Source organism: Theobroma cacao, chromosome 4 (genome assembly GCF_053813885.1).
Source record: "Theobroma cacao isolate CCN51 chromosome 4, ASM5381388v1, whole genome shotgun sequence".
Taxonomy (NCBI): domain Eukaryota; kingdom Viridiplantae; phylum Streptophyta; class Magnoliopsida; order Malvales; family Malvaceae; genus Theobroma; species Theobroma cacao.
The window spans coordinates 9,262,452-9,285,013 of NC_142642.1; positions in this window are offsets into that span (position 1 = coordinate 9,262,452).

The window sequence follows — 22,562 nt, forward strand, 5'->3', positions numbered from 1 at the left end:
AATTCTCTTACTACGCTAAGACTGTAAGATCGGTTCTTGAAAGTGCTAAATTTTTTCAGTTTCATTTCCTTAAAGTAATCTGACAAAACTACTGGAATCTCAAGATTTTCATCGAAGCTCTTTCAGTCAATAAATTTTCAACAAGTAATCGGAGCATTATCGATGTTTTTAAACCCATCCTCATGGATTTTATTTTTGAACTTTGAGGATAGAACCTTACCTTGCTTGAAGGATTTTTCTTTTTCTTTCTTTTTCTCTGCTCTATGTTCCTTATCTTTTTGCTTTTTCTTAGTTTTCTCAACCTTAGAGGCAGACACAATCTTCTTTTTCTTTTTTTGAATTTTTTCTTATGGACTTTCCTCCATTGGCCTTTTGGCCTTCTTCTTTTCCAGAATTTCTTTTAACAGAGGGGATTTTGCCATTTGGTTTTTAGATGTTTCTGACTTAAGGTTTGAGGATTGGGAAGAAATAGGGTTTTCGTTTTGCAATGTATGGGTTTTTGGTAGGAGAAAATGGAGGATGTGGATGAGAAGTTATGAGAAACCGTCTAACTCCCCCTTAAATGCTGTCAATTTTTCTTCTTTTCAAAATTTAAAACTTTGTCTTTCATTTTTTATTTTTCAGTTAGGCAGCATTTGCTGCCCATTTTCTTCACCCGGTAGACTGTACCTTTTTATTATTTTATTCATTCTCTTTTTAACTGACTGAGTCTTATTATTTAAAGAGACAGAACACTTTTATGAAACCTCGACCTTCATAGATGTGTAACTCGAGGTGGAACTTATGTTTAAAGGTTTAATTTGAGCTAATGATGCTAGTTTTACGTTACTTATAATTATTTTATGTCGTTATAGGAGTAGGATCAAAAATAAATTTAATTGGTGAAGAAAGGTGCCTAATGAACAGTAGTGCTATTTGCATATGTTTCGGTTTTTCAAGTATATCTCCCACTATAGAAATTAAAATAACACGATTTTGGAATTATTAGAAAGTTAAGAGGCAAGGCTACAACTTTGGTGTTTACCACTTTGCCTAGTTTTGATGAGAAAGTTGTCAAAATCTTGTTGAAGTGAAAGGATAGTGCCAAAAAAACCAAAATTGGCAAAATGTTTGAGCGCCGTGGTGCTAGAAATTGAGAGTCGCGGCCCTCATCGTAAATTCTACAAATAACAAGATTTTGGGGTTTTTAAAGCTATGACTTTTGGGGGCTACTTAAGGGACCTCTTTCAGAGGATTTTGGACCTTTCCCTAGTGTCAAAAGAGTAAAAGATTTCACAAGAACAAGAGGAAGACAAGTGGCATTGCTAAGGGAATTATTGTAATTTTATGAACAATTGGATAAGTTTTAACTATAAATATCTTCATTCTCTAACACCTTCCTCAAATTTCCAGCACTTCATCTTCTTTTTCTTTCTCCCATCCCACATTTCTTGACCTTCCATGGGAGTACTCTTCAAGCTTCCATAACTCTCTCAAGTTAGCCTTCATATTCATGGTTTTGTGCATTTTTTTTATAGAACCTCTTATGCTCTTTCACTCTTTCACCTTAAAACCCTTGAAATGTCTTAGATCAATACTTTCTCTCACTAACTAGGGTTTTAGAGAGAGAAAGAAAAACCTTATATAATAGTTTAGGAATTCTTGAGGAGATATTCAGTTGTAAATCTAGTAAGGTGAGCATTGAAATTGAGTTGATATTTTAGTTGTTGAGAATGATTAATAGTTAGATTTATGAGTTTATTCATTTTGGTGCAATTATAATAGCGCAAATAAATAGCCACTTTATTGTAGTTGGAAGCTAGTTATGAATAACTAGTGGAACATGATTTAGGAGATAGCTTTTAGAATTATGGTTATGTGATTGAGTTGATTGTGATGCTAATGTGTGATAGGCTCCACTGAAACCCCACATCACCATTCGGGGCATTAGTGGAAGTTGGAGATACTTTAAGAATCAACAAAGACAAGTGAGTGAACTTGCATTTCAAAACTGTTTTGGGATATGTGAATATATTTGGACAAATATTTTAAATGATTTATCCAATTCTTCTTCAAAAAAAAAAAGTGCCTGGGAACAAGCCCTCACGAAATATCTTTATGTTGTGAAATGGAAAGTGTGATGAATCCATGTGTTTCGGTATAATGTTAATATATATATATATATATGTATAGTACATTGGTAGATAATATTGTGTAATGGATATAATTGTGTGTGTGCACGATGTAGGGTGATGCACATACCGGTAATGACGGTGGTGAGGTAAGCGAATGATGATATTACCCGTGTGCACAATGTTGGGGGATCTACACGACGGCATTAGATGTGCACGATGTGGGGGGATGCACATGAGCTGGGAGGCGCTAGATGTATATATGGACATATATGTTTGCATATGTTCACATGTATTAATGAAATAAAGATTTTATGAATAACATGTGTAACTATAATGTATGTGGAATTTTGCTTGCTAAACCTTGAGCATTTTTTCTAGTGTTCCAAATTGATTTGCATTGTAGTGAAATGGTTTATTTGGGATGAAAGGAAGTCTTTCTTATTGCTTTGTTTCTCGCTGCAGCGAGAATGAAACTTTCTGTTTCGCTTATCATTTGGTGGGTTTTTGCTATATTTTCCATTTCTCCAATTTCCTGTTGAATATGAATTATTTATCGTCACATGATTTATCAACCAAGGGTTCAATTGAGGGTTTTAATAAGGACTTAAGCTAAAGTGCATCGTTTTCAAATAAGTGCATTATGATTTCAAACTTTTCCTTACTATATTGCTTGTTCCCTTCATATGTTCACTCATTGGGTTTATGCTCATCGTTTTCAACTTCATGTTTTCATATCAAGAGGCAGCTGTTAACTAGGTCGAGGTGTCTTTGTATATTCAACCCTTAGTAGGAGTCTCGGCATTCAGCAGCTGTACATTCGTCTGAGTCTCTCCACTAAAAATTGAGTCTTCTTTTAATATGTATAGACAAACCTAATGTAAATTGTTAAGACATATATTTTAGACAATGTATGTATATTTGGATTGGTATGCCACTAAGAGTCGGAAATGGTTAGCATTATTTTGGTTCAAAATTACGAAATGTGACTTTAGTAACTTTGATGGAATAATGAGCAGGATAATATAGATAGGCTTGCTTGGGCTTAATGGACTATGTCCATTGAGTCCATGCGCCAGTCACGGCTTGGAAATCGGGTCGTGACAACTTTTAGTTAACTAAGAAATTCTTAATCAACCAAGTCCCTACTGTTTTGTGAATGGAAAATTCAAAAATTTTCTTACAGCTCCTACACATTAATCATCCCTAAATTTCTCCTACTTTCACAAACTCTATCCTCGTTTAGGGGTTTTGTCATGACCCAGAACCTCCCTCGGGCCCATGACAACTGCTGCGACGTCCCGATTGACACTCATTATCTAGAATGCCAATCGAAACCCCGTAAGGCTAACGAATCAGTTTCTTGCCTTTCCTGTAAGCAATTGTTGTTAAATATCGAGTTTTAAGAAAATATAAACTACTTTAGATCAAAAACAATCAAAATAAAATTTTCACCACATAGGGGTATTTTGGTCATTTTAACCAAAAAATTTTGAAACTTGATAAAAATACAACGTGTGGTAGAAAATATCCACTGTCGATTTAAAATAAATTTTTGTAATCTAAATCATCCATTTAGAGTGAAAAGTTGGCTAACTAGACTAAATAAAAATATTTGATAATATATTTCAGTTTCTTATAAACACAATTTTTATAGAACTATACATAAATAATTTTTGTAGTGTGAGAACAAAATAAATTCATACATACTATAATTTACAAAGTTATAATGTACAATAATAATTACAATGACAAGTGGCCCATGAATACCCCAAGTACTGGTGATAGTAACCTACTGTCTGTGAGTTAGAGATGTCAACTGGAATCCTCAACAAAATAGGGTATCTACAAGCTACCACAGGCCTAAAATGTTTGGAAAGGAGGTGGGTGAGATTTTGCAATCCCAATGAGTAAACAGCTATTATCATAAATATCTAAAGGTGAGTAAAATGGAGGTAAGTTTAAACAACAAACCACAAACCATTTCATAAGGTTTTCAATTTCTTTCTTAAACCATAAAACATTTGTAATTTACCAAAACAGTTGTCAAGGCTTATAACCTTTATTAAAAACATGGCTCAAGCCAAAATCTAGTCCTCGGGGATACCTTGGCTGAGGCATCTAATCGAGTCTGCCAAGATTGTTAAGATATTTATATGTTAAACACATTATAGTTTTGAAAACAAGTCGTTCCTTGCCGTTGGCCGAGTTACACATTCACGTGGGAGTTCGACATGAAGTGAACTCTAACACTACCCCGGAAGTTACCCTTCTTGCCTCTACAACCGGAGTAACTATGAAATCGGATTTACCGTGCCCCTCTAATAGGCAGTCCACGGAAACCCGTCACTGCAGTGACTAAACCCACCAATTTTAATAAAATTTCGATAGTATAACGTGGCTTTTACTTATGTACCCAGCCTGCATAATAAAAACAGCTTACATAGATTCCCAATGCAATTTATCAAATATGGCCACCTATAGTCATATTTTATAAGCTACTCATAGGAAAATATATATTTCAAAATAATTGTGAGCCTCCAAGTACTCAATTTCATAGTGAACACAATATATTTTTTATTTGTCATATTTATTTCTAAAACATCAAAAATCCCGTTTTAATCTCATTTTCATTTCATAAAATACATAAAGAGCATTTAAAAATAAACTCTAGATAATTTACAATAATAATAAGTTTACTCACCATTTGTACAGATGAAATGCTTCCTAGGTGCCCCGATCACTGTTGGTCGGGTACGACTTCCTAGTCTTTACCGGAAGGCTCTCCTCCTAGACACATTGCAAAATTTACCTAATTCACCACATTGATGCTAAATCACTATATAATTGACTTAAATCCTATATTAATGCATGGTATGAAATGCAATAGCCTAAAACGGCTTAAACGTGTTATTAACCTATTTTTGGCACTTTACCCGATAAATTGCTAACGCGCTCCATTTTAGCTCTAAATCGTCCCATTCTCTCTCCAACATTTCTAACCATTAAATATCAGCCAATAACCTTCTAAAATCACCAAAATCAGTTCACTTTCCTCCTTGGAGAAATTTGGCCAAAAATGGGACATTAACTCGGTAAATTTTCTACTTTGTTTTTCTATCACATTTAACCATTTTTCATCATTTTCTCTTCATTGCTCTTAGAATAAAAATCAGATCATCATCATTGTACCTCATTGCAGATTCACCCAAAGGTGGGTATTGTGAAAATTTAATGCTTTCTTGCCCAATTTAATTTCTAAACACATTTAACGAACTAAAACTATAAATTTAACTAAAAATCAAAACCTAAAAATTTTAATTTCTCCCCCCTTGAAATTAGTCCAGCCCTTGATGTCACTTTTAGATCTCTCTCCTCAAGCATGCTAAATGGAAACAAAGGCATAGGAAAGGTATAAATCAAGCTAAAGTCGAAAAATCTTACCGTTAGATGCGTAAACGGGCGAAAAACGCGAATTCCCCTTTGAATTTTCTTGTTTCTCTTTGGTTTTTCTTTTTTTCTTCCTTTCCTCTCTATTTTCGCTCTTGTTCTCCCTTATGGCCGGCCATCACTTAAAATGGAGTTTAAATGGGCTGACATTTCATTAAAATAATATTAAATCATTAAAATGTGCCATGTGTCACTTTCTCATTGGCCCATTTTTAAAATTTCATCCATTTGTTTTCAAATTTTCACCATATACTTGTCCCACATATCCATAGCTTAGATAAAATTCTCAGACTTATCCAAAGTCTTGGTGGAGAAATTTTTGAAATTTACACTTTTACCCCCGAAAAAGTGAAAAATTACATTGTTGCCCAAAAACTGAAAAATTGCCCATAGACATATTTTTCATCCCTTATGCTCATACCATTCCCCAATTTGTCAAATTTGGTCTAAATTCTCTCAAAATCTCAAATTTTGTCCACGGGTGGTAAAATTACGATTTTACCCCTAAACATCAAAATTTCCAATTTTATCCCAAATGAACCCTCGAACTCCGAACAATCATTTTTAGTCATTCCTATTCTATAAAATATTAAATTTCATCCTACAATTCCTATTTGAACTAGTTCGAGGTTAAATCAACTCAAGTGTACCGTTAGGTACGATACCAGGTTTCGTCTATTCTTAAGTGCTTTCCTAGCATAATAACATGCTACTCAGTGCATGTATGTCATGACATGTATTTATAGGGTCGGGTTTTACAATTCTACCCCCCTTAAAATAAAATTTTGACCTTAAAATTTCTCTTACCAGATTCGACAAATAGATGCGGGTATTGGTTCCTCATCTGATGCTCTACTTCGCATGTCATTTCCTCCATTCGAGCACTTTTCCACAACACTTTGACCATTGAAATACTCTTGTTCCTTAGTACTCGATCCTTTCGATCCAAGATACTCACAGGTTACACCTCAAACTTCAAATCGTCATGCAACTAGATCGGAGGTGCTTCGAGGATGTGAGAGGGATCTGGTACATATTTCTTAAGCATGGAGACATGGAAAACGTTGTGGATCCGATCTAACTCCGAAGGTAATTCTAACCTATAAGCCACTGGTCCAATTTTCTCAATGATTCGGAATGGTCCAATATACCTAAGGTTAAGCTTTCCTCGCTTTGTAAATCGAATTACACCTTTCATTATCCAACAAGATATCATAATTTACCATAATAATATAATCAAATAAAACTTAATACCACAAAGCATTCAAATTATTACCTTTCGAAAGGAGACACCTTAAGAAAAACTCTATCATCGACCTCAAACTCCAAGTCTTTTCTCCGTTTATCTGCATAGCTCTTCTGCCTATCCTGGGCTACCTTTAGCCTCTCTCGTATAACCTTGATCTTGTCATTAGTTAGCTCAATCAATTCCACACTAACTCACTTTCTTTCACCCACTTCATCCCAACAAAGTGGAGTACAACATTTCCTTCCATATAAAGCTTCGTACGGTGCCAAACCGATGCTAGATTGGAAGCTGTTGTTGTAAGCAAATTTCACTAACGGCAAGTGTCTATCCCAACTTCCAAGAAAATCCATGACACAAGCCCTCAACATATCCTCCATAGTCTAGATGGTCCTCTCTGACTGACCATCCATCTGTGGGTGAAAAGCAGTGCTAAATTTGAATTTGGTTTCGAAAGCTTCTTGAAATTTCAGCTAGAATCGAGAAGTGAATCGAGGATCTCGATCTGACACTATAGAAACGGGAACTCCATGTAGCCTCACAATCTCATCTATATAGAGCTAAGCTAGCTTCTCAATAGAGTATGTACTATGGACAGCTAAAACGTGAGCAGTCTTAGTCAACTGATCTACGATCACCCAAATTGCATCCTTTCCCCTCTGTGTCCGCGGTAGTCCCAAAACAAAATCCATAGTTACATGCTCCCATTTCCACTCGGGAACAGGTAAAGATTGAAGTGTACCTGCTGGCCTCTGATGCTCCGCCTTAACTTGCTAACATACGAGACACTTTGCTACGAATTCTGCTATCTCTCGCTTCATACCCGGCCACCAATAATTCTCCTTGATAGTCCTATACATCTTGGTGCCTCTAGGATGTAATGCATAGGCAGATGAATGGGCTTCTTCCACGATCGCCTGTCTTAGCTGGTTTCCCTTAGAAACACAAACGTGGTCTCTAAACATCAAGACGTTATCCTCTCTGAGTCTAAACTCACTAACTTTCCCATCGGTCAATTTTTGAATTTATTTTCTTAACTCATCATCAGACCTCTGAATGTCCTTGATTTGCTCAAGTAACGAAGGTTGCACTATGAAGCTTGCTAATAAGGATCCATCCTCACCATTTCTCAATTGGACCCTAAGAGATTTTATCTCTAATAATGTTGGAAAATAATAACTCTAAAGTGCGGCTAAAGATGATGAAGAGTTACGACTTAAGGCATCAGCTACAACATTCGCCTTTCTCAGATGATAGTCTATCACCAAGTCATAATCTTTTATCAACTCCAACCATCGCCTTTGCCTCAAATTAAGCTCTTTTTGAGTGAGCAAATATTTTAAACTCTTGTGATCTGTAAATATCCGACAATGCTCACCATACAAGTAATGCCTCTAAATTTTTAAAGCAAACACCACTGCTGCTAACTCTAAATCATGGGTAGGGTAATTTGCTTCATGCCTCTTTAGCTGTCTAGAAGCATAAGCCACAACTTTTTCATCTTGCATCAATATGCACCCCAACCTCAACTTTGAGGCATCACTATATACTACAAATCCCTTACCATTAACAGAAAGTGCTAAAACGGGAGCGAAGGTTAACCGGTTCTTTAGCTCCTGAAATCGATTCTCACAAACATCATCCCACTTAAACTTAACTCCCTTACGAGTTAGACGGGTCAAAGGAGCTGCTATTAAGGAAAACCCTTGAACAAACCTCCGATAATAACCGACTAGTCCGAGAAAACTACGAATATCCGTCATTGTCTTAGGTTGCTCCCATTGTAAAATTGCCTCTATCTTCTTGGGATCAACATATATTCCAGCTCTCGATGCTACGTGTCCCAAGAATACCACTTCCTATAACCAAAACTCACACTTAGAAAACTTTGCATACAATTGTCTTTCCCACAAAGTTTGTAATACTATACGCAAGTGGTTAGCATGCTCATCATTATCTCTCGCGTAAACTAGGATGTCATCAATGAACACAATAACAAACTTGTCCACGTAAGGGTGGAATACCCTGCTCATGAGATCCATAAAAGCTGCTGGTGCGTTAGTTAACCCAAAAGGCATGACCAAGAACTCATAATGACTATACCGAGTTCTGAACGCTGTCTTGGGTACATCCTGTTATTTAATCCTCAACTGATGATACCCAGACCTCAGATCAACCTTAGAAAACACTGTAGCTCCCTGTAATTGATCGAAAAGATCATCAATCCTCGGTAACGGATACTTGTTTTTAATGGTCATTCTGTTAAGCTGTCAGTAATCTATACATAATCGAAGTGTACTGTCTTTCTTTTTCACAAATAAAATCGATGCTTCCGACGGAGATATACTAAGGCGTATAAAACCCTTGTCCACTAACTCTTGCAATTGTACTTTCAACTCCTTCAACTCTACCGGAGCCATTCTATATGGAGGAATAGAGATAGGGGCAGTACCCGAAATTAAGTCAATGGTGAATTGAAACTCACGAGCGGGAGGAAGTCTCGATAATTCATCAGGAAATACATCAAGGAACTCACTTACTACGGGGACATTCTCTAACTTTGGTTCCTCCCTCGATATATCAATCACATGAGCCAAATATGTCGGATATCCCTTTTGCACCAATTTCAAAGCTTTGAAGGCCGAGATTACACAAAATGGTAATACTCGACGCTCCCCCGTAAATACAACTTCTGCTCCCTCTAAACTCTGGAGAATCACTTCTTTCTTAAAACAATCCACCTTTGCTTGATGAGTGGACAACCAATCCATACCCAAGATCAAATCAAAGTCCCAAATCTCCAAAGGGATTAAATCACCCATAAATTCTTCTTTCCCAACTTTAATACCACAATCCCTATAATAAGTATTTCTTACTAACCGCTCACATAGAGGAGTATGCACTACAATTTCTTCCTCTAATGGTGATAGGTTCCTATCTGAGAATGATGCAAATGATATGCTAACGTATGATCTATCAGAACCCGAATCTATCAAAACATGTGCGTCTTTATCAAACACAATCATAGTACTTGTCACTGTGCTAGGTCAAACTCGGGCTTCATCCTCAGTCACTGCAAAGACCCTGGTCAAAATCTAAGGCTACGATTTGGAAGATGGCTGCTCTGGGGTATTACTCCCCATGCCTGACCGTATCACTAGGCCCTATCTAGACTGTGATCTCGAAGTGTCTCTCCTCGGTATATTAGGACGAGTCGGAGGAGTAGAAGTAATTACTGTACCCAGTCTCAACTGAGGACAATCTCTCCTGATCTACCCTTGTTGGTCGCAATGAAAACACTTTACAAGTTGTTTACATGACCCAACATGAAATCCTTCGCAATTACGGCATCTGTCCAATGCTCCTGAAGTCCCCCCTTGTCTACTCATCATTGGCCGATTAAAGCTAGAAGATCTCAGCTGTGACTGCTGAGATGGAGGTCTAGTGGATACCACAGACGCTGAGGTAGTACTTCCTACAGTAGATGTCAAATCTCTGCCTCTCTTTGAAGACTGACCCGAGAACGTAGGGGGATTCCTTCTCTTTGCAAACTCAGCTCGGATCTGTCTATTCTCAGCCCATAAGGCCATCTGCAAGACTTCCTTATGTGGCTCCCTACCAGTCACTATCATCTATTCCCTGATCTCATTACGGAGCCCTTCCTCGAAATAATTGGCCTGATCTTGCTCAGATTTCACTAGATCCGGCACATATAACATCAACTCGTTAAAACGAGTCTCACACTCCTCTACAGTTAGATTTCCTTGTTTCAAGCTCAGAAATTTTCTTTTTTTTTCTTTCTGATGAAAGTAAGTAAAATGCTGACCATCAAATTCTCTAAGGAAGTCAGACCATGTCTGAGGAGTAGTGGAACGGGACTTCACCGAATTCCACCATGTACGAGCCCTCTTCTCTAGTAATCTAGTAGCCACCATTAACTTTATATCGTCATTTAATGTCATATCAGAAAGAGTCTCCAAAACTTGATTAACCCAATCCTTAGCTGCGGTCACATCCAATTCACCAGTAAACGAGATGCAACCCAATTGTCTAGCTTCCTTCAATTTCTTAGAAATGGAGACATTCGGTGTCTGGGGTGGAATAGGAGGTGGTGGTATTGGGATTGTTACAGGGGAATCAGCGGGTGGAACTGGACCAGCCTGAGCCTGGCCGGTAAGAGTAGTGAGAAAAGTCGTTAATGCTTGAGTTACCTCGGGTGACATGGCAAGTACCCTGGAGCAGCAACAGGTGATGGAAGAGGTACAGGAATGTCCGTAGACTCAGCAGTAGGAACTGCTCTAAAATAAGATACAGTGGACTCCTCTTCTATGGAATCCGATCGACTCTGTCTAAGGTGACCTCTTCCCCTACCGGTAGATCTAGTGATAGGTGGTAGCTCACATCGAGGAGGCATAATGATCTACAAGAAGAACGGAATTGGTTCAAACTACTTAAGACTCTATATGCAATTACATGCAACTAACTAATCTTAACTGGCCAAACTTACATTGTAAATTATTTTAAAATAACTTTAAATCCAAGAACTTTAAAAATCAAAAACTTCTTTCAAAACCATAAGTTTTAAACCAAAAGCTCTGATACCAACTGAATTGTCATGACCCGGAACCTCCCTCCGGCCCATGACAAACGCTGCAACGTCCCGATTAACACTTATTATCCGGAATGCCAATCGGAACCCCGCAAGGCTAACGAATCAGTTTCTTACCTTTCCTGTAAGCAATCGTTGTTAAATATAGAGTTTTAAGAAAATATAAACTATTTTAGATCGAAAACAATCAAAATAAAATTTTTGCCACATAGAGGTATTTTGGTCATTTTTACCAAAAAATTTTGAAACCTGATAAAATTACAAGATATGGTAGCAAATATCCACTACCGATTTAAAATAAATTTTTGTAATCTAAATCATCCATTTAGAGTGAAAAGTTGGGTAACTAGACTAAATAAAAATATTTGATAATATATTTTATTTTCTTATAAAACAATTTTTATAGAACTATACATAAATAAATTTTGTAGCGTGAGAACAAAATAAATTCATACATACTACAATTTACAAAGTTATAATGTACAATAATAATTACAATGACAAGTGGCCCATGAATACACCAAGTACTAGTTATAGTAACCTACTGTCTGTGAGGTAGAGATGTCAACTGGAATCCTCGACAAAATAGGGTATCTATAAGCTACCACAGGCTTAAAATGTTTGGAAAGGAGGTGGGTGAGCTTTTGCAATCCCAATGAGTAAATAGACATTATCATAAATATCTAAAGGCGAGTAAAATGGAGGCAAGTTTAAACAACAAATAACAAACCATTTCATAAAGTTTTCAATTTCTTTCTTAAACCATAAAAAATTTGTAATTTACCAAAACAGTTGTCAAAGCTTATAACCTTTATTAAAAACATGGCTCAAGCCAAAATCTAGTCCTATGGGATACCTTGGCAGAGGCATCTAACCGAGTCCGCCAAGGTTGTTAAGATATTTATATGTTAAACACATTCTAATTTTGAAAACGAGTCGTTCCTTAGCGTTAGCCGAGTTACACATTCATTTTGGGGTTCGACGTGAAGTGAACTCTAACACTACTCCGGGAGTTACCCTCCTCGCCTCTACAACCGGAGTAACTATGAAACCGGGTTTACCGTGCCACTTTAATAGGTAGTCCACGAAAACCCGTCACTGCAGTGATAAACCCACCAATTTTAATAAAATTTTGACAATATAACGTGGCTTTTATTTATTTACCCAGCCTGCATAATAAAAATAGCTTACATAAATTTCCAATGCAATTTATCAAATATAGCCACCTATACTCATATTTCATAAGCTATTCATAGGAAAATATATATTACAAAATAATTGTCAGCCTCCAATTACTCAATTTCTTAATCAACACAATATATTTTTTATTTGTCACATTTATTTCTAAAACATCAAAAATCCCATTTTAATCTCGTTTTCATTTCATAAAATACATAAAGAGCATTTAAAAATAAACTCTAGATAATTTACAATAATAATAAGTTTACTCACCGTTTGTACAGATGAAATGCTTCCTAGGTGCCCCGATCACTGTTGGTCGGGTACGACTTCCTTACCTTTACCGGAAGGTTCTTCTCCTAGACACATTGCAAAATTTACCCAATTCACCACATTGATGCTAAATCACTATATAATTGACTTAAATCCTATACTAATGCATGGTATGAAATACAATAGCCTAAAACGACTTAAACACGGTATTAACCTATTTTTGGCACTTTACCCGATAAATTGCTAACATGCTCCATTTTAACTCTAAATCGTCCCATTCTCTCTCCAACATTTCTAACCATTAAATATCAGCCAATAACCTTCCAAAATCAACAAAATCAGTTCACTTTCCTCTTTGGAAAATTCAGCCAAAAATGGGACATTAACTCTGTAAATTTTTTACTTTGTTTTTCTATCACATTTAACCATTTTTCATCATTTTCTCTTCATTTCTCTTAGAATAAAAATCAGATCATCATCATTGTACCTCATTGCAGATTCGGCCAAGGGTGGGTATTATGAAAATTTAATGCTTTCTTGCCCAATTTAATTTCTAAACACATTTAACTAACTAAAACTATCAATTTAACTAAAAATCCAAACCTAAAAATTTCAATTTTTCCCCCCTTGAAATTCGTCCAGCCCTTGATGTCACTTTTAGATCTCTCTCCTCAAGCATGCTAAATGGAAACAAAGGCATAGGAAAGGTAGAACTCAAGCTAAAGTAAAAAAATATTACCGTTAGATGCGTAAACAGGCAAAAAACGCGAATTCCCCTTTGAATTTTCTTGTTTCTCTTTGGTTTTTCTTTTTTTCTTCCTTTCCTCTCTATTTTCTCTCTTGTTCTCCCTTATGGCCAGCCATCACTTAAAATGGAGTTTAAATGGGCTGACTTTTCATTAAAATAATACTAAATCATTAAAAAGTGCCATGTGTCACTTTCCCATTGGCCTATTTTTAAAATTTCATCCATTTGTTTCCAAATTTTGACCATACACTTGTCCCACATATCCATAGCTTAGATAAAATTCTCAGACTTATCCAAAGTCTTGGTAGAGAAATTTTTGAAATTTTCACTTTTACCCCAGTAAAAGTGAAAAATTACATTTTTGCCCAAAAATTGAAAAACTGCCCATAGACATATTTTTCATCCCTTATACTCATACCATTCCCCAATTTGTCAAATTTGATCTAAATTCTCTCAAAATCTCAAATTTTGTCCGCGGGTGGCAAAATTACGATTTGACCCCTAAACATCAAAATTTCCAATTTTACCCCAAATGAACCCTCAAACTTCGAACAATCATATTTAGTCATTCCTAGACTATAAAATATTAAATTTCATCCTACAATTCCTATTTGAACTAGTTCGAGGTTAAATCAACTCAAATGTACCGTTAGGTACGATACCGGGTTTCGTCTATTCTTAAGTGCTTTCCTAGCATAATAACATGCTACTCAGTGCATGTATGTCATGACATGTATTTATAGGGTCGGGTTTTACAGGTTTAGTGAATACATCAGCTAATTGTTTCATGGTGCTAACAAACTCAATTTTAATGTCTCATTTAATTACATGATCTCTAATGAAGTGGTGTCTAATCCCAATATGCTTGGTCCTAGAGTGCTGTACAGGATTCTTTGAGATGTTGATGGCCCTTGTATTATCCCAGAATATTGGTACATTATGCAAGATTATTCCAAAGTCTTTTAATTGTTGTTTGATCCATAAAATCTGAGCACAACAACTACCTAAAGAAATATATTCAACTTCAGCTGTGGAGAGTGCAACTACGTTTTGGTTTTTACTCAACCAGGATACAAGCTTATCTCTTTGAAACTGACATGTTCCACCAGTGCTCCTTCTATCTATTTTGCTTCCAGCAAAGCTTGCATCTGAATATCCAATAAGATTGAAAGATGTTCCTCTAGGATACCACAATCCTAAATTTTGTGTGTCTATAAGGTACCTAAAGATTCTTTTTACTACAGTCAAGTGTGACTCTTTAGGTTGTGATTGAAATCGTGCACACAAACACACACTAAATTAAATATCAGGCCGGCTAGCAGTTAAGTACAGTAGGGATCCAATCATACCTCTATAGAGCTTTTGATCAACACTTTTTCCTTTTTCATCAGCATCAAGTTTGTTGGATAGACTCATTGGTGTACTAAAGGATTTTAGCTTCAGCATATCAAACTTTTTTAGCATGTCTTGAATGTATATTTCTTGGCTGATGAAGATTCCTTCCTCACTTTGTTTGATTTGAAGGCCAAGAAAGAATTTCAGCTCACCCATCATGCTCATTTCGAATTCACCCTACATCTCTTTAGCAAAGTTCTTGCAAAAAGCCTCATTAGTTGCACCAAACACAGTATCATCCACATAGATCTGAACAATAATTAAATCATTCAAGCATTTTTTGACAAATAGTGTAGTATCAATGTTTCCTCTACTATATCCTTTCTTAACTAGAAACCTAGAGAGTCTTTCATGCCAAGTTCTTGGAGCTTGTTTTAGTCCACACAAAGCCTTATGAAGTTTGAACACATAATCTGGTTTTTCATAGTCCTCAAATCCGGGGGGTTGTTCAACATATACTTAATTTTGAATGAAACCATTTAAAAATGCACTTTTTACATTCATTTGGAATAATTTAAAGTTCATGAAACAAGCAAATGCAAGCAACAATCTTATAGCTTCTATCCTAGCAACAGGTGCAAAGGTTTCATCATAGTTAATTCCTTTCTCTTGGTTTTACCTTTAAGCCATTAACCTAACTTTATTCCTAATAACATTTCCTTGCTCATCTACCTTATTTCTAAATACCCATTTTGTCCCAACAATGGGATGATTTAGTGGCTAGAAACTAGAGTCCATACTCAGTTTCTCTCAAATTGATCAAGCTCTTCTTGCATGGCCAATATCCAGCTTTCTTCTTTTTTTGCTTCCTCAAAGCTTTTAGGCTCAATTTGCGAGATGAAAGCTGCGAATTCATATGTTTCTCTAGTAACTCTTGTAGTCTTGACTTTTTGAGAAATATCACTTATGATTTGCTCTTGTGGATGATCCTTGATATACCTCTAACTCTTTGGAAGATCATTGTGTTAATTTTTAATCCTTTGCAAGGTTTATAAGGGTGGAGGTTCTGTTTCTGTTCTTGGGGAATTTTCTTCACTGTTTTTCTTGTCATCTAAGCTCATTTCTTGCATTTGTCTTCAAGCTCATTCGTATCATCTTCATCAGTAGGAAATTCCTTTTGCAAGGCATTGGATTCATCAAAAACTACATGGATTGACTCCTCAATGGTTAAAGATCTTTTGTTAAACACTCTATAAGCTTTTGAGTTCAATGCATATCCTAGAAATAGAGCCCCATCACTCTTAGCATCAAACTTTCCTAGAGGATGTTTTCCATTGTTCAACACAAAACATTTGAAGCCAAAGCTTCTAAGGTGAGAGATATTTGGTTTTTTACCTTTGTATAGTTCATATGGGGTCTTTGATATCATGGCTCTTATTCACACTCTATTAAAGATGTAAGCTACTGTGTTTACAACTTTTTCCCAAAAGTACTTTGGTAAATTGTTTTCATAAAGCATAGTTCAAGCCATCTTTTTTAAGGTTCGGTTTTTCCTTTCTACAACTCCATTTTGCTGGGGTGTTCTAGGTGCAGAAAAATTATGATCCAACCCCTTTTCATTGCAAAAGTTTTCAAATTCATCTCCCTTAAACTCACTTCCGTGATCACTCCTAATGCTTACTATGACAAGTCCTTTTTCATTTTCAACCTTCATACAATGATTTATAAATGCTGGTAGTGCATCATTCTTATGAGCAAGGAAGTAAACCCAAGTATACCTAGAGTAGTCATTAACTATCACAAAGCTATATGATTTTCCTCCTAGATTGGTTGTGCTAATTGGCCCAAATAGATCAATGTGCAACAATTCTAGTGGTCTAGATGTTGACACATTCTTCTTGCTTTTGAAAGATGTTCTAACTTGTTTTCCTAGTTGGCATGCATCACAAATTTGATCATATTCAAATTTAAGCTCAAATAATCCTATAACCAAATTTTTTCTTATCAATTTTGAAATGGTATGCATGCTTACATGACCAAGTCTCCTATGCCATAACTGGCCATCATTTTCAACATTTGCTATAAGACATGTTTCACAATTCACCTCAAGATCTTAAAGAAATATAACATACATATTCTTAATTCTTTTTCCTATAAATGAAACTTTGTTAGTACTTATATCTATCACTTCACATTTACTTGAGTCAAAGCATACCTTACAACCTTTATCACATAATTGGCTGATACTTAATAAATTGTGTTTCAAACCTTTAACCAGCAACACATGACTAATTCGAGCTTGAGAGTTCTTACCAATGGTTCCTCTACCATAAATTCTACCTTTTGAATCATCACCAAAAGAAACTGTACCTCCTTTTTTCTTGTCTAGTTGAGCAAACAACATTTCATTACTAGTTATGTGCCTTGAGCAACCACTGTCCATAAACCATGGTTCCTTCTCCTTTAGTTGAGCTCTTGAACATGTGTCTTTTAGGTTCGGCTCAACCTGCAAAATAAATTTTCAATTTTTCTTAATAGGTACTCATACCTTGATGGGTCTTTAAAGATTAGCTGCAATATAGGATCCTTTTGGAACCCAATTTTTTCTTGTTTTCTGCATGCTTCTATTTCTATAATAGTCATAAGATAAATGTCCAAGTTTTCCACAATTATAACATCTAGATGAAGCATTATCAGAATTTTTCTTATTACATGTGTTCCTTCTTGATGTTTTTTTCCTCAAACATTTAAGATTAGCATTTTCTTCAACTGCCTTTTGTAAAGCTTCTATACTATTTTCCAATTCAAATTTTAGAGTTTCAAAATCTCTTTTTAAATGCTCTAATTTGATTTGCAGAAAATTTCTTTGCTCAAAAACAGAATTGAAGTCATATTTTATCTTTTGCAAATCAGTCTCAAAAGATGCAATATTTCTTTTCAAAGTTTTATATTTTGATGCAAGTTTCTCAAATTCATCATAAAGACATTCATACTCCTCTTGTAATTCATCAATTGAAATATCACAAGGTGATGAAGATACCTCGGATTCATCATCCCTTGCCATCAGACATAAATTTGATCTTCCTTCAGCTTTTACTTCTTCATCATCAGAACTTGAAGTATCACTATTTGACCAAGTAGCAGCCACCATTGCCTTCTTTGATATTCTATTTTGCTTTGGAGTTTCCTCTTTCAACATGGGGCATTCAGACCTGAAATGTCCAAGCTTCTTGTATTCAAAGCATATAAGCTCTTCCTTCTTGTTGGACTCGATTTTATTTTTGGTTCTCCATGAAGAACCTTGATCTCTTCTATGCCCTCTCTTAGCCAATCTCCGGTTTCTTTGGCCCACAAGCTTCCTGAACCTTCTTGCAACCATAGCCAGTTCCTCATCATCATCACAAGATAGACTATCCAATTCTTCTTCTAGGATGCTTGTTTTTAAGGCAATCCTTTTCTTCTTTTCCTTTGCTTCTCTTTTGTCTTATTCTTCCTCTTCCTTGAGTTCTAACTCGCAAGTAAGAAGAGAACCACAAATTTCATCTAGAGTTATAACATTTAAGTCCTTGGCTTCAAGGATGGCAGTCACCTTTGGCTTCCAATTTTTGGGTAGGCTTCTAAGGAGTCTTTTAACAATTTCATGCTTATGAATTGGTTTGCCTAGCTGACTTAATTTATTTGTGATGTTTGTGCATTTATCTAGCATGCTGGTGATATCTTCACCAGGTTCCATCTTAAACATCTCATAATTGTGAGTTAAAAGAGCTATCTTAAACTCCTTGACTTGTGAAGTCCCTTCATGAATAATCCTTTATCCCACACTTGTTTAGTCATGGTACAGCTTGACACTTTGTTGAATCCAATGGGAGTTAAAGCACAATGCAGTGTATTGATTGCCTTAAAGTTTGTTTGGACTCTTTTGGTTTCAACTTCAGTCCATTCAGACCTTGGCGTAGGAGTAATCTCATTGGTTACAACATTTAAGGTTGAAGGAATAAAGGGACCATCAGTGATGACATCCCACATCTCATAATCTATTGCTCTAATGTATATTTTCATCATAGTACTCCAATATGGTTAATTTGAGCCATCAAAAAGAGGTGGTCTGTTTGTGGACTGTCCCTTAGCAACTACTGATTTTTGAAGAGCCATTTGGATCTTCCCAAAAGGTGTTAGATCTTAAGAACGGGGAACTTGCTCTGATACCACTTGTTGGTCCCAAGTAAATGTGTTAGAGGGGGGGTGAATAGCACTTTTTGGCTCTTACTGAAATTAACTTCTAATTAAGGACAAATGCAAGATAAAAACAAATTAAAGATGAATGAAAAACTAAAAACAGAGCAGACAATCACACAAGAATTTATAATGGTTCGATCCAAGACCTACATCGACTATCTTGATTATTCAACCAAGGATTTTCCAAACCAATACACTATCAACGGTGAAATTCACAAGCTTTCACTAAGCTTTTTCAATGGCTTTTACCAGGCTCAGCCAAAACCTTTCACAATGGTTTTTACTGGGATCAACCAGAACCCAACAACTAACTTTTCTAGGCTAAGTTAGAACCTGTACACCCATTCAAGCAATCCAAGCAGGAATAAATCCCTTAAAGTGTCTCGCACACTCTAAGTATACAAGGAGAAGAGAAATAAAGGTGTACCTATGATCACTGACTTGATTTAAGTGGTACAAAGTGAAGTGCTTGAATCTTTTACAAGGATAGGAGTGAAGTTCTCACAGCCCAATTTTCGGGCCATGACCGGCGCATGGACCCAATGGGCATAGCCCACTAAGCCCAAGCATGCCTATTTATTTTGTTATGTTGGAAGTTCTCCTAGGGCCCAACTACCTTGTAATTATTTTATTAATAATCAAAAAGTTAAGTACAAAGGGGAAGGGGACCGAAACCTTACCTCCAGAATTACATGAGCATATGACAGAATTGAAAAAACATTAAAAGTAGGGAAATCTAATTTACGTGCATAACTAGTGATGCTACAGTAAAATAGAGATCACCCACTATTACAAAAAAATAAGGAATTAAAATAACAAGAAAAATAAATAAGGAGTACTACTCTTTTACAATTATCTAAATCGAACATAAGGTAAATTCAGTCTATCTAACTTAAGCATACCATGCAATTCACCTTGTGCTTCAGTAATTACACAAAGATTCGGATGTGTGTATCCTTGGTTTGATAGGAAATCTGTAGCTTGGTTACCTTCTCGAAAAATGTGCAAGATTCTATAAGAAATACTACTCAGGCACTTTCTAATGGACGCCAACAAATATCGTATATCGTGGGACCCTTTCTGATATTGGTGGATCATCTGAGTCACCACCAACGCATCCATTTCTATCCATAGCCTCTCAATATGACATTCTTTACATATGAGTAATCCTCGGAGCGATGCACGTAGTTCTGCCTACAAAGAATTACAACGACCTATATTCTTTGAGAAACCAAAGACAAGCTTACCTATATGATCTCGGAGCAATCCCCCATTTGTTGCACTCTGACGATTCAAGGAACTACCATCTACATTCAATTTATATTCTCCTGTAAATGGTTTTACCCAATGAATAATTTGAGGAGTTGTACCATGTTTATGAGGAAACAGGAAACCCCATATAGCTGCTATATCTTTGTCTCTTTTCCACTGCCACTATTTCAAAATGGAACCATCATGTAACTGCCTTAGCAATTTCATAGTCTTCCACACCACTCTGTCCGGATACATGCCCACATGCCTGTGCTTAGCATCATTTCTTTCCAACCATAAAAACCAACATATGAATAAAGGAATTAAGATGTGGATATGACTTTTTTTTACATAATCACCAGAATAATACCATGCCCATATAATCTGAGAAATATGTTGAGGAGTCGAAACATAGATTTGAAAAAATTTTACAAAAAAATTCCAAACCTATTTCGCTATCGGATTATCCCAAAGAACATGAATTAGTGATTCCTTAGAAATACAGCATATGCATTTAGAAGCCAAATGAAAACCTTTTTCCTTCAGCCGAAGTTCAATCGGGAACCAATTGTTTAATGCTCTCCACAGGAAAAAGGAAATAGATAGTGGAATGCTTCTGTGCCAAATTAAGGATCCCACCACATTAGGGGATTTGTGCTGTCTTACTACCTCCCAAGCACTCCAAGTAGAGAATTCTCCATTCGAAGTAAAAACCCAGTAAGCAACATCCTCCTGTGATCTATCGAATGGAATCTGTAAAATCTCATCAACTAAATTCATAGGCAGGTATAATTTCAATTTATCCACGTCCCCAGTATCACCCATATAAAATTTGTTAACATAGGACATATAATTCTAGAATGAAGGGAAAGATGTTACCAAAGGATGGTCTCCCATCCAACAATCGTGCTAGAAAAGAAGCTCCCCTTTTCCTAACCTCCATCGAATATTTTGCAATGTCACAATTTGACCTCCGACCATCCATTTCCACATTTGAGAGTCATGTAATTTTGGTTGTATATAGTGAGGTATTCAGCCCTTACAGCATTTTGTTCTCAGAAACTATGTCCATAGGCTATTACCTGTTTGGAATCTCCACCATAATTTTAATGTAAAAGCCTCACATACATCATTCAGATTTCGAATATCAGGTCCCCCTTCAGAACATGGAAAAGTAGTTTTAGACCAAGCCACCCAATGCATTTTCTTGCTCTCAACAGAATCACCCCATAGGAAGCTATTGAAAAGTCACTATATTTTTGCAATCACTGTCGTCGGTGGTTTGAGGACTTGCAGTAAATACATAAGAAGCAAAAAGAGAACGCTTCTAAGCAATGTGATACAGCCTCCTAAAGATAAAACCTTATTCTCCCAACTAGAAATACGATCTCGAATCTTAGTAATTAAAAAAAAAAAACATTACCTTTTTCCATCCTTTGCATAGAGGAGCTCCAAGATAAGTAACAGGGAGTGTTTTATGCTGAAAACTAGTTGTATGAGATATGATTTACCTCCTGGAGAGTGGACAACTATTAGCTGTGATAAAGTAGCTTTTTTGATGATTAATCTACTACCAGGATACCTGTTCATATTCTTGTAAGAAACTCAAAACTTTCTACAAGGCTGAACGACATCCATAAGTGAAAAGCACAATATCAGCAGCAAACGCAAGGTGAGTAATGGGCATCAAGCATCTCGATAAATAATGCAATGAATTATATCGATTGAATAAATGATTAAGTCCCCTGGATAGATAATCTGCAGCCAAAATAAATAAAAAAAGGGAAACAGAATCACCTTGCCTTAGCCCCCTCTCAAACTTGAAATAACCCACCAGATTACCATTAATAATTAAGGATAACCAACAGTTAGAAATGCATGCCTTAATCATACTTATCCAATGTGCATTAAAACCAAAATGCTCCATCATTAAGTAAAGAAAGTCCTAATTCAAACGATCATATGCCTTGGCCATATCCAATTTTAAGACCACATTACTTCCCCTTGATTTTGCATCAATCCTACCATTTAGTTCTTGTGCAAGCAAGATATTGTCACTTATAAGCCAGCCATTGATGAAACCACTCTGATTTTCTGAAATGATGGATTGGAGAATTTTGGCTA